The sequence below is a fragment of the Schistocerca serialis genome, chromosome 1 (genome assembly GCF_023864345.2).
Source record: "Schistocerca serialis cubense isolate TAMUIC-IGC-003099 chromosome 1, iqSchSeri2.2, whole genome shotgun sequence".
NCBI classification, from domain to species: domain Eukaryota; kingdom Metazoa; phylum Arthropoda; class Insecta; order Orthoptera; family Acrididae; genus Schistocerca; species Schistocerca serialis.
Window position 1 is genome coordinate 274,370,851 of NC_064638.1, and position 13,035 is coordinate 274,383,885.

The window sequence follows — 13,035 nt, forward strand, 5'->3', positions numbered from 1 at the left end:
TTCACCAAAGAAGACGAAGTATATAATCCTGAAATCCAATAAAGAACAACTGCTAAGATGAGATACATTGATATCCTCGGTGGAACAAAGCAGCTTAAATCACTTAATAAAGGCAAGGTCTCCGGTCCAGACGGTATACCAGTCACTTTACTTTCGGAGTATGCAGTTGCAATGGCTCCATATTTAGCAATTATATACAACCGCTCGCTCACAGAAAGTTCCCTACGTAAATACTGGAAAACTGCTCAAGTCACACCAGTACCCAAAAAGGGAAGTAGGAGTAATCCGCTGAATTACAGGCCTATATCACTAAGGTCGATTTGCAGTAGGGTTTTAGAACATATACTGTATTCGAACATTACGAATTACCTCGAAGAAAACGATTTATTGACATATAGTCAGCACGGATTCAGAAAATATCGTTCTTGTAAAACTCAACTGCTGGCCGGAGTGGCCGAGCGGTTCTAGGCGCTACAGTCTGGAGCCGTGCGACTGCTACGTTCGCAGGTTCGAATCCTTAGTTAGGTTTAAGTAGTTCTAAGTCCCATAGTGTTCAGAGCCATTTGAACCCTTTGAAACTCAACTAGCTCTTTATACTCATGAAGTAATAAGTGCTATCGACAGGGGATGTCAAATTGATTCCATATTTTTATATTTCCAGAAGGCTTTCGACACCGTTCCTCACAAGCGTCTTCTAATCAAACTGGATGCCTACGGAGTATCGCCTCAGTTGCGCTACTGGATTCGTCATTTCCTGTCGGAAAGGTCACAGTTCGTAGTAATAGACGGAAAATCATCGAGTAAAACAGAAATAATATCCGGTGTTCCCCAAGGAAGTGTTATTGTTCCTGATCTATATTAACGACATAGGAGACAATCTGAGTAGCCGTCTTAGATTGTTTGCAGATGATGCTGCCATTTCCGTCATGTAAAGTCATCACATGATCAAAACGAATTATTTAGATAATTATTTAGATAAGATATCTGCATGGTGCGAAAAGTGGCAGTTGACCCTGAATAAAGAAAAGTGTGAAGTTATTCGCATGAGTACTAAAAGAAATCAGCTAAATTTTGATTACGCGATAAGTCAAACAAATCCGAGGGCTGTAAATTCAACTAAATACTTAGGGACTACAAATACAAATAACCTAAATTGGAACTATCACATAGATAATATTGTGGGTAGAGCAAACCAAAGACTGCGATTCATTGGCAGAACACTTAGAAGGTGCAACAGGTCTACCAAAGAGACTGCTTACACCACGCTTGTCCGCCCTATTCTGGAATATTGCTGTGCGGTGTGGGATCCGCATCAGGTGGGACTAACGGTTGACATTGAAAAAGTACAAAGAAGGGCAGCTCGTTTTGTATTATTGCGAAATAGGGGAGATAGTGTCACAGACATGATTCGTGAATTGGAGTGGCGATCATTAAAACAAAGGCAATTTTCGTTGCGACGGGATCTTCTCATGAAATTTCAATCACCAGTTTTCTCCTCCGATTACGAAAACATTCTGTTGGCACCCACCTACATAGGGGAAATGATAATCACGACAAAATAAGAGAAATCAAGGCTCGCACAGAAAAATGTAGTTACTCGCTTTTCCCGCGTGTCGTTCGAGAGTGGAACGGTAGAGAGACAGCATGGAGGTGGTTCATTGAACCCTCGCCGGCCGTGTGGCCGAGCGGTTCTAGGCGCTACAGTCTGGAAACTCGCGACCGCTACGGTTGCAGGTTCGAATCCTGCCTCGGGCATGGTTGTGTGTGATGTCCTTAAATTAGTTAGGTTTAAGTCGTTCTAAGTTGTAGGGGACTGATGACCTCAGGAGTTAAGTCCCATAGTGCTCAGAGCCATTTGAACCATTTTTAAACCCTGTGCCAGGCACTTTATTGTGAATAGCAGAGTAATCACGTAGATGTAGATGCAGAGTTTTCACAAAAAAGTTCCTTGGCGTCATACTTCAGCACGTTGTCGTACATTACGTAATTCTGGCGCAAATTGGATGACGAGTTGACGTCGTACGACTGCCTGTGCAGTTTCAACTTACGACTGTGACGTCCGCGAGAGCGTATAGGGCTGTGGTGAAAATGCTGAAACGTGTTGGAACGTCCACTGTGCTGCGAACAGACGGCCAATATTGAGCCGTTTCGCGGCTGTGTTCCCGTTGTGTGCACAGGCGGCTGCTTTTGAAAGGAGCGACACTGTCCCCCAAAATTGGTTTATCGCGAGCCGACAAAAGTAGCAGGCAGGCAGTCGATTAACGCCGGCGAGACCCGGGATTGCCGCTCCAGCGCTGGAGGCCGTAATTGCCGCGATATTGCAGGGCCCGGCCGTAATGACGTGTTAGCACGCCCCTGGCTCCGCCGACACCCGCACAGCACGAGCAGCTCCGTCCCCTCTTGCTGTGTGGACGCAGGAGCAGTGAATGAGCGGTTTCCTACAGTGGTTAGGGGTAGGGGCTGTCCTTTGCCTACAGTTTGTGGCGCGGCTGTGCGAGTACAAACCCATATCTTCTACGTTAAGTTTACAGGGTGTATGAAGACATCACAGACAAGAACGTAAATGGCGTACAGAGGATCGTATTTTCTCAAGAGACATGGCGTTTCAGAAAGAAAGTTATGTATTTCAGCAAATGCTCACATAAATGGTGTTATTATCAGTTTCGAATTATTGACAAGTCATCATCATATCTACATTTACATTTACATCCATACTCCGCAAGCCAACTGACGGTGTGTGGCGGAGGGTACCTTGAGTACCTCTATCGGTTCTCCCGTCTATTCCAGTTTCGTATTGTTCGTGGAAAGAAAGATTGTCGTTATACCACTGAGTGGGCTCCAATCTCTCTGTTTTATCCTCATGGTCTCTTCGCGAGACATACGTAGGAGGGAGAAATATACTGCTTGACTTCTCGGTGAAGGTATGTTCTCCAAACTTCAACAAAAGCCCAAATGGTTCAAATGGCTCTGAGCACTATGCGACTTAACTTCTGAGGTCATCAGTCGCCTAGAACTTAGAACTAATTAAACCTAACTAACCTAAGGACATCACACACATCCATGCCCGAGGCAGGATTCGAACCTGCGACCGTAGCGGTCGCGCGGTTCTAGACTGACAACAAAAGCCCATACCGAACTGCTGAGCGTCTCTCTTACAGAGTCTTCCACTGGAGTTTATCTGTCATCTCCGTAACGCTTTCACGATTACTAAATGATCCTCTAACGAAGCACGCTGCTCTCCGTTGCATCTTCTCTATCTCTTCTACCAACCCTATCTGGTACGGATCCCACACTGGTGAGCAGTATCCAAGCAGTGGGCGAACAAGTGTACTGTAACCTACTTCCTTTGTTTTCGGGTTGCATTTCCTTAGGATTCTTCCAATGAATCTCAGTCTGGCATCTGCTTTACCGACGATCAACTTTATATAATCATTCCATTTTAAATCACTCCAAATGCCTACTCCCAGATGATTTATGGAATTAACTGCTTCCAGTTGCTGACCTGCTACATTGTAGCTAAATGATAAAGGATCTTTCTTTCTATGTATTCGCAGCACATTACACTTGTCTGCATTGAGATTCAATTGCCATTCCTTGCACCATGCGTCAATTCGTTGCAGATCCTCCTGCATTTCAGTACAATTTTCCATTGTTACAGCATCTCGATATACTACAGCATCATCCGCAAAAAGCCTCAGTGAACTTCTGATGTTATCCATGAGATAATCTGTTTGAAAAGAAATAAAAAGGGGGTAATAGAAAAAACTAGAAAATGTGAACATGTCGGCGCTCTGATTGTCGTAGCTGTAGGCTACGATTCACTACGTAATACAGCGAGGTGATTAAAGTCACGAGATAGCGATATGCACTTATACAAATAGCGACAGTATCGCGTGAATGTATAAAGGGGCAGTGCACTGGTGGAGGTGTCGTATGTACTCAGGTAATTCATGTGGAAAGATGTCCGATGTGATTATGGCCGCATGACGGGAGTTAACAGACTTTGAACGCGGAATGGTGACTGGAACTATACGCCTAGGACAGTTCATTTCAGGAATCTTTAGGTAATAAGTATTCCGACACCCACAGTGTCAAGATTGTGCCCATAATATCAAATTTCAGGCATTACCTCTCACTACAGACAACGCAGGTGGTGGAAGACCTTCACTTAACAAGCGAGAGCAGCGGCGTTTGTGTAGAGTTGTCAGTGCTGACAGACAAGCAATACTGCCTGAAGTAACTGCAGAAACCAGTGTGGGGCGTATGAAGAACGTGTCCTTTAGGATAGTAGCACTCCATCGTCAGGCCACAAGTGGCCCATCGGGACCATCCGACCGCCGTATCATCCTCAGATGAGGATGCGGATAGGAGGGGCACACCACTCTCCCCGTCATTATGATGGTTTTCTGTGACCGGAGCTGCTACTCTTCGGTCGAGTAGCTCCTCAATTGGCATCACGAGGCTGAGTGAACCCCGAAAAATGGCAACAGCGCATGGCGGCCCGGACGGTCACCCACCCCAGTGCCGGCCACGCCCAACAGCGCTTAACTTCGGGGATCTGACGGGTACCGGTGTATCCACTGCAGCAAGGCCGTTGCTGTCCTTTAGGGCGGTGCAGTGAAATTTGGCGGTATTGGGCCATGGCATCAGATGACTAACGCCAGTGCCTCTGCTAGCAACAGGACATGGCTTGCACGGCCTCTCCTGGGTTCGTGACCATGTCGGTTGGACCCTAGATGATCGGAAACCTGTGGCGTAGTCAGATAAGAACCGATTTCAGCCGGTAATAACTGGTGATAGGGTTCAACTGTGATGCAGATCCCACGAAGTCATGGATCCAGACCCAATTGTTTGGGCTGTGCTTACGTGGAATGGGCTGGGTCCTCTGGTGCAACTGAATCGATTATTGAAGGGAAATTGTCATTTTAGGCTACCTGGAGACTATTTGCAGCCATTAATGGACTTCATGTTCCCAAATAAAGGTGCGCAACGTCAGCGGGTCACAATTCTTCGCGACTGATTTGAAGAACATTCTAGACAGTTCGAGAGAATGTTTTGGCCACCAAATCGTCCGATAGGAATCCCATAGAACATTTTTGGGACATAATTGAGAGCTCAGAGGTCAGTTCGTGGACTGAATCCTGCACCGGCAATATTTTCACAGTTACGGACGGCTATAGAAACAGCATGACTCAATATTTCATCAGAGAACTTCCAACGACTTGTTGGGCCCATGTCACATCGACTCGATGCACTACATCGGGCAGAAGAAGGTCCGACACGATATTAGGAGATATCCCATGACTTTTGTCACCTCATTGTGGTATAATGTTGGTAACTCTTAAATAGCAATTTAAGGACCAAAAATATTCACGATATAAACTGATTTATAGATAAAGCATTCTCAAATTGAAAACCAGAAAAAATCAAGTGCTATTGTAGATAAGCTAGACGCACACTAGAAACATGATAAATGATGCCGAAGTATGTCTACAGCAGTAGGCAGGCAACTGTATTTCCTTAAGCCTATCAAGTGTATGAATTTTGTAATTCGTCGTATGAGTTATGCGCTTGAATGAGATGCGCAGGTGACGGCTGCAAATGCACCGTAGCCAGCTGGCAATTAGTTGTTCTGCTTTCAAGCCTTTATCAAGTTTTATAACTCATTGCTTACCTGTGAGAACTAAAGACAATATGGACTATGAAGTATTCGAGATCATGACGTAATAAATCAGGGGTGGTCGACCTAATTTTAATAGCAAAATTGACCGTTATACGAAGGGTGCCCGAGCTCGTTTTATTAACTTAAAAGAAAGCACTGACTTAGCAGAAATAAATAACTTGTATAAAAAATAAACAGTAACATGCAAACACACTTCAATCAAGTGCCAGTTTTAAATAGATAGCCTGTGGAATTCTCATACGATAAGGACGTGTCACTGGTTGTGATGGGCTAGCGGGCGCTCCGTATAGTGTTGGAGTCACAGTTTAACTTCAACTTTGGAAATATTTATCACTCGCAAAATTGGTACAGGACATATTTATAATTTGTACTGAATGACAGTGTGTATGTAGTTATGATTATCAAAACTACCAGAACAACTGTAGTGAACTTTGTTGGTGTAGTTCGTAATAATAGTGATGATTAAATACAACTACTGTAATTTCTCAGTAGCATTTTGGCACATGTTTGAAACACTAGGTCATTTTTAAATACAGCTTTCATACAATCTGACTTTACTTATAAGCTTCTGGCAATCTGTACTATTCGTAAAATTGCTTTTAAACATTATCAAACTCACTTTTATGCCCTTAATAACAGTCATAGCCAAACTAACAGAGTAAATTATTGTTCTGTCGAAATCAATAATATACTGGTAGATTTCAGTAGCAACAATTAATTAATACAATTGGGTAGATAAATGGAATTTTTATTAATTTCAAAATCAACAGTGTTCGCACTTTCTATTTTGTTATTGGAAATGGAACGCCTTTTTATTTGAAAACAGAAAGCCACAAGCACAAACATTGCCCATAAATCTGTCAAAAAATTCTTTGCATTGGCTGCACTTTATCTCGTGGGTTTATTCCTATATTCCGCGACGACAACGGCGATGTGCTCTTGAACTGAAAAATTGTGTTTTGAGACTTTCCGCATCTATTTCAGGTAATGCTCAAATTCCTGTCCTCTTGGTTTTGTCGTCGAAACTTTAATATTGTGGCCCCTCAGTTTCACGACCTGCGCAGCGTGGACACGCGGCCTATTTTCTTCGTCTTATTTTTTTTCCACTCTATCCATATTAGGTCAACTGTGATCTGTCGCCATCTGTTTCTCGGTCTGCCAGGATCTCTTTCCCCTTTTGACTGACGTGGTAGTCTCTCTGGATTCATTCTCAGTAGATTTCATTCCTTTCTTTTACCCAACTTTTTCTCACACTCTGGATTTTCAACTCCTTTCGAATAACTTCATTTTTTATTTTATCTGTTTTTTTTACATTCAAAAAAATGGTTCAAGTGGCTCTGAGCACTATGGGACTCAACATCTGAGGTCATCAGTCCCCTAGAACTTAGAACTACTTAAACCTAACTAACCTAAGGACATCACACACATCCATGCCCGAGGCAGGATTCGAACCTGCGACCGTAGCGGTCGCGCGGTTCCAGACTGTAGCGCCTAGAACAGCTCGGCCACAACGGCCGGCTTTTTCTTTTTTTTTTTTTTTTTAACATTCCTTCACCACTTTAAAAATCTCATTTCTATTCCTTATACTTGTTTCTCTCGTCTTTTATTCATCACTCACGATTCACTAACATACAGCAGAGCTAGCAATGCGATCTATTTTCTTTTCGTATTTAATGCTGTTAACTTTTATTAAGTGTTCCACATATACTGCCAGATCTATTCATCTTAATCTATATATCATCTTGGTGTTCATTCGATAATTTATACATAAGATATTTAAAATATTTCTCTTGTTCAGTTGCTTTTCATTAAGTGCTATCTAATTTCTTACTGAATATCTTCCGCAAAATGCCACTGACTTAGATTTACTGTAACCAGATTAAAATTATTTGTTAGTTGACACCTATCACTCAGCAGTACAGCATTGTTGCATTGGCTGCTGCTTGTCACTCAGTTATAGGCGACACACAAACATGGAGGGTCGCTTCCAAAGTGCTGTTTCGTGTAATGCGGAACACTGTTGGAGCGCTGCAGTGAGATATGACGGGAACGCAAGATGCTCTGTCAACAACAGATTTTAGGTGACGAATGACGGAACTGCGGCAGACGATAAGTTTCGTAGCCTTGAATTTAAACTCATTTTCTAACCTTACGGCAACCTCGTGATGTGCAATGTATGCGAGAAAACGGCGCTCAACAACTTGCGGCAGAACTACTAATTACGCTCGCTATGTTAACGGCGATTAAAGCAAACTCAACACAGAAATATGCCAGTTTCAGCTCAAAAAGTAAACAGTAATTTCTTCCTTTCATTAGTTAGCTGGAACTGTCCTCACACTGGCTACACGAGCTGATGAGTTATCAAGCGATGGGCAGTCCTAGTTGGCACCCAGTTACAGGTTATAGGCGACACAAGCACAGCACGTAGAAATGAAGCATACTGTTTAAAGGCAAGTAATCGGTTTCTGTGCACATACCTTCAAAGTTTAGCTGCAGGCAGCTTCGTTGCCCGAAAGAGGGTAAATATCACTCAGTTCAAAGTATGGGAACGTTGTGACGAGAATGAGCAGCTGAAAGCAATAATAATTTCCTTAACACTATCTTCGAGAAGACCGTCATTGTTCCACACATCTCCAGTTACTCATTTTGTATGCATCACAACAGCCCTGCAGTTGATTTCTGTGACGTTTTCCATGCCGCAAATAGTTTCCGGACATTACTCACAGTAAACATTTTACTTTCGCTTGCAAGAAAACTTTTCACTTTCGCCCGAGTAATTTCAACTGTGTTAAAGTAGCGTTGATAAGGTGTGGTCTTGTGACTCTATATACGTATTCATAGGCTACTTCGTCGTTGGATTGTGCAGAGACACTAGTCCTAATAACTCTACTTTTTTTAGTGCAGTGTATCATCGACACTAACTTCGCTTTGTCATAACCTCTGAATAATATCTTCCTCTCGAGAGGACGGAGCTGGAGTCATGTCCTTTAAAGCTGAATGGCATGAAGCATTGTCAATAATAGCTACTGATGGAGTTTCTGAGTTTGGTAACAAAGTATTTTCGAACCAACTTAAAAATGTTTTATGAATGATATCTTGATGGTACCCTGACTTTTCATTTGAACTGTAAAGCCGTTAACAATGCGATAAGGGCGTAGTAAGTGCCACTATGCAAAAGAATAATTCTCCCACCTCTGCAGGTGGTAGTACCTTTGTCATCACTCCAGTCTTTCGTAACAGTATGACTAGCAGCCCACATGTTACGTCGAGCCTTCTGTAACTGAGATTACTTTATACAAACTTTTGAAAGTGATATAAGCTTTGTGCTCCATTATTCTCCGTAACTTTTCTCTAACAACATTATCAGAACCCACGTCAACATGTATAAAAGCAATATGTATTTCTTTATTAAACTCCCTCTGCTCCTCAATAACCTGTCGTAAAATAAAATCTGCATAAATCGTCGATAGTCTCTTACTAAATCCTACCTGTTCTTCCACTGGTAAACGTTTTGGCTAAAGGTTTATGCTTTGTCAAGTAAACTGACCCTTCTACAGTTTTCACGTACACGACACACAGAAAACTGCACACATTATCCCATTCTGAGGCACTCACGAAATCCATTTGTCTGTTCAGATGTAAAATCCAGCATGGAACTTATTCAGTCGCTGATATTTCTCGTACTGTTCATATTAATGACGTTCATACATTGTTTCAACTGCAAGTACACGATCCTCGTTCATTGTCCTTGTATACTCTTTTAGTTGCACGTCACCGTTCATATTTTTTCATCGTCAGATCCTATCCTCCCACCGATCTTGTTCCGCACGTTATTTTCAGCAATTTACGAATAGCAGCGCACCGGCACACAAAGCGGCGAGTAGATTCCGTCACAGTCCCATCAATAGTTCATTCTCGATTTCTTTACAAGCTATCATAACCATGAAGGTATAATAACGGTAGATAGCGCTACTGATTTGAAATAATAAACAGTTTACTTACTTTTTTCCGTCCGTCTCGTTTCAATTGGGTTGCTCAGCAATATAACTGTAGAATTACTTTTATCAAATTTTGCCATATTCGATTCGTTTTCTTTCCAATAAATAGATAAAGTTTTCTTGTGGTAACCATTTCGATTTATTCGAAATATACAAAAAATTATGCAGGTAACTGCATACCGCAGTCTCCACATGAGCTAGTAGCTAAAGTGTGTTTTTTGATACTAACTTAGATTTCTTTGCTACAATTTCTTTTTCTTGGTATCCGTTACTGCTGTGCTCACTGTTTTACTTGTGTTTCAAAATATGGCCAGGTATATGACACTATAGTCGCCATGTTGTTTAGGTCTCTCATGCCTTCTTACTACATCACTGGTCATAACCGGCTGCTAGTACCGTAATTTTTGCTTTAATAGCAGCAGTTTTATTCTCTAAAGGATCACTTTTAAAAGAATTCTAGACGCCATAAGAGCAGAAAGAGTAATTCACGTACTCTGCCGGAAAAAATTGACACATCTGGAAAGACGTAGTCAATGTTGATCTGATGATAGCACATGCCACCTGGGGGATAGTAAATGTACTGATAATGATTTCAACCAACGCATAGCGTAGTGGAAAATGTATCAGAGCGCCATCTGTGTCCACCCTGCAACAGGGAATGCTCACAGGCAGAAGGCTCAGTGTGGTCTAGACGTGTGAAGCGAGCAGGCAACCACGCCACGGAGAAGCACTCGTGCTTCCTACAGACATCTGAACGAGTTTGAAAGCGGTTGCTTTCCGAGTGGCGGAATGGTCCTTTCGGAGAACTTGCACAGAATTTGGACGGTGGTATCAACGGTCGCGTGGACATTCTCACACCCGCAGACGAGATTCTGGATGCATACGCAGCACGATGCCCGCCACGACCGTCGTATTGTAAGGGCAGCAATAACAGACCGTACAGCTATCACAGCACAGATAAGAGGGCTCGTGAGTCCAGACGTGTCAACACGAACTGTTGTGAACCAGTTATTAGCATTTGGACTACCGGCAGCACGACTCTAGCCCATCTTACACTCATGCCTCAGGATCGACATACACGGCTCGACTGCTGTCGTCAGAGGATCACTTGGAAAGTGGAATGTCGCGCCGTGGTCTTCGGCAATGAAAGCAGATTCTCCCTGCACGCAAGTGTGGTTGTTTGCGCGGACGATGTAGACCTGAGCGCTGTCTCGTAGAGTGCATTCGTCCCAGACACAACGGTCCCACCGCAAGCCTGGAGTGTGATGAGCTACAACTCTCGTCCACCTTCGATATACACTCCTGGAAATGGAAAAAAGAACACATTGACACCGGTGTGTCAGACCCACCATACTTGCTCCGGACACTGCGAGAGGACTGTACAAGCAATGATCACACGCACGGCACAGCGGACACACCAGGAACCGCGGTGTTGGCCGTAGAATGGCGCTAGCTGCGCAGCATTTGTGCACCGCCGCCGTCAGTGTCAGCCAGTTTGCCGTGGCATACGGAGCTCCATCGCAGTCTTTAACACAGGTAGCATGCCGCGACAGCGTGGACGTGAACCGTATGTGCAGTTGACGGACTTTGAGCGAGGGCGTATAATGGGCATGCGGGAGGCCGGGTGGACGTACCGCCGAATTGCTCAACACGTGGGGCGTGAGGTCTCCACAGTACATCGATGTTGTCGCCAGTGGTCGGCGGAAGGTGCACGTGCCCGTCGACCTGGGACCGGACCGCAGCGACGCACGGATGCACGCCAAGACCGTAGGATCCTACGCAGTGCCGTAGGGGACCGCACCGCCACTTCCCAGCAAATTAGGGACACTGTTGCTCCTGGGGTATCGGCGAGGACCATTCGCAACCGTCTCCATGAAGCTGGGCTACGGTCCCGCACACCGTTAGGCCGTCTTCCGCTCACGCCCCAACATCGTACAGCCCGCCTCCAGTGGTGTCGCGACAGGCGTGAATGGAGGGACGAATGGAGACGTGTCGTCTTCAGCGATGAGAGTCGCTTCTGCCTTGGTGCCAATGATGGTCGTATGCGTGTTTGGCGCCGTGCAGGTGAGCGCCACAATCAGGACTGCATACGACCGAGGCACACAGGGCCAACACCCGGCATCATGGTGTGGGGAGCGATCTCCTACACTGGCCGTACACCACTGGTGATCGTCGAGGGGACACTGAATAGTGCACGGTACATCCAAACCGTCATCGAACCCATCGTTCTACCATTCATAGACCGGCAAGGGAACTTGCTGTTCCAACAGGACAATGCACGTCCGCATGTATCCCGTGCCACCCAACGTGCTCTAGAAGGTGTAAGTCAACTACCCTGGCCAGCAAGATCTCCGGATCTGTCCCCCATTGAGCATGTTTGGGACTGGATGAAGCGTCGTCTCACGCGGTCTGCACGTCCAGCACGAACGCTGGTCCAACTGAGGCGCCAGGTGGAAATGGCATGGCAAGCCGTTACACAGGACTACATCCAGCATCTCTACGATCGTCTCCATGGGAGAATAGCAGCCTGCATTGCTGCGAAAGGTGGATATACACTGTACTAGTGCCGACATTGTGCATGCTCTGTTACCTGTGTCTATGTTGTGCCTGTGGTTCTGTTAGTGTGATCATGTGATGTATCTGACCCCAGGAATGTGTCAATAAAGTTTCCCCTTCCTGGGACAATGAATTCACGGTGTTCTTATTTCAATTTCCATGAGTGTATATATATATATATATATATATATATATATATATATATATATGTGTGTGTGTGTGTGTGTGTGTGTGTGGGTGCCAAGATCCCCAGTTCCCTAAATAAGTGTCTACAGGATGATCTTGGATGAGCTCCAGCAATTAATATGATAACACGCTTTTGTGCAATGAACACTCTTTTACTCGATTATGAGTTACCCCAGAATATGATTCCATACGAAAGCAGAGAATGAAAATAAGCGTGGTAAGCTAATTTACTGAGATGTATTTCGCCATAATTTGCAATGACCCTAACAGCATAAGTAGCTGAACTCAAACGTTTCAGCAGATCTTCAGTGTGTTTTTTCCAGTTCAACCCCTCATCAATGCGCACAACTAGAAATTTTGAATATTCTACCTTAGCTACCGATTTCTGATCGAAGTATATATTTATTAATGGTGTCATTCCATTTACTGTGTGGAACTGTATATACTGTGTTTTGTCAAAGTTTAATGAGAGCCCGTTTGCAGAGAACCACTTAATGATTTTCTGAAAAACATCGTTTACAGTTTCATCAATGAATTCTTGTCTGTTGGGTGGGATAGCTATAGAATGGCTCTCACTCGTCTTGTTAGGTTTAGGTTCTCCGAGATGGATGG

At 44.1% G+C, this 13,035-nt stretch overlaps 1 protein-coding gene across 2 annotated transcripts in view; it reads left to right on the plus strand.

Moving 5' to 3' along the window:
• Positions 1-13,035, plus strand: part of LOC126467915 (synaptic vesicular amine transporter) — an 805,596-nt gene that overhangs the window by 600,726 nt on the left and 191,835 nt on the right. The gene's annotated exons all lie outside the window — the stretch shown is intronic.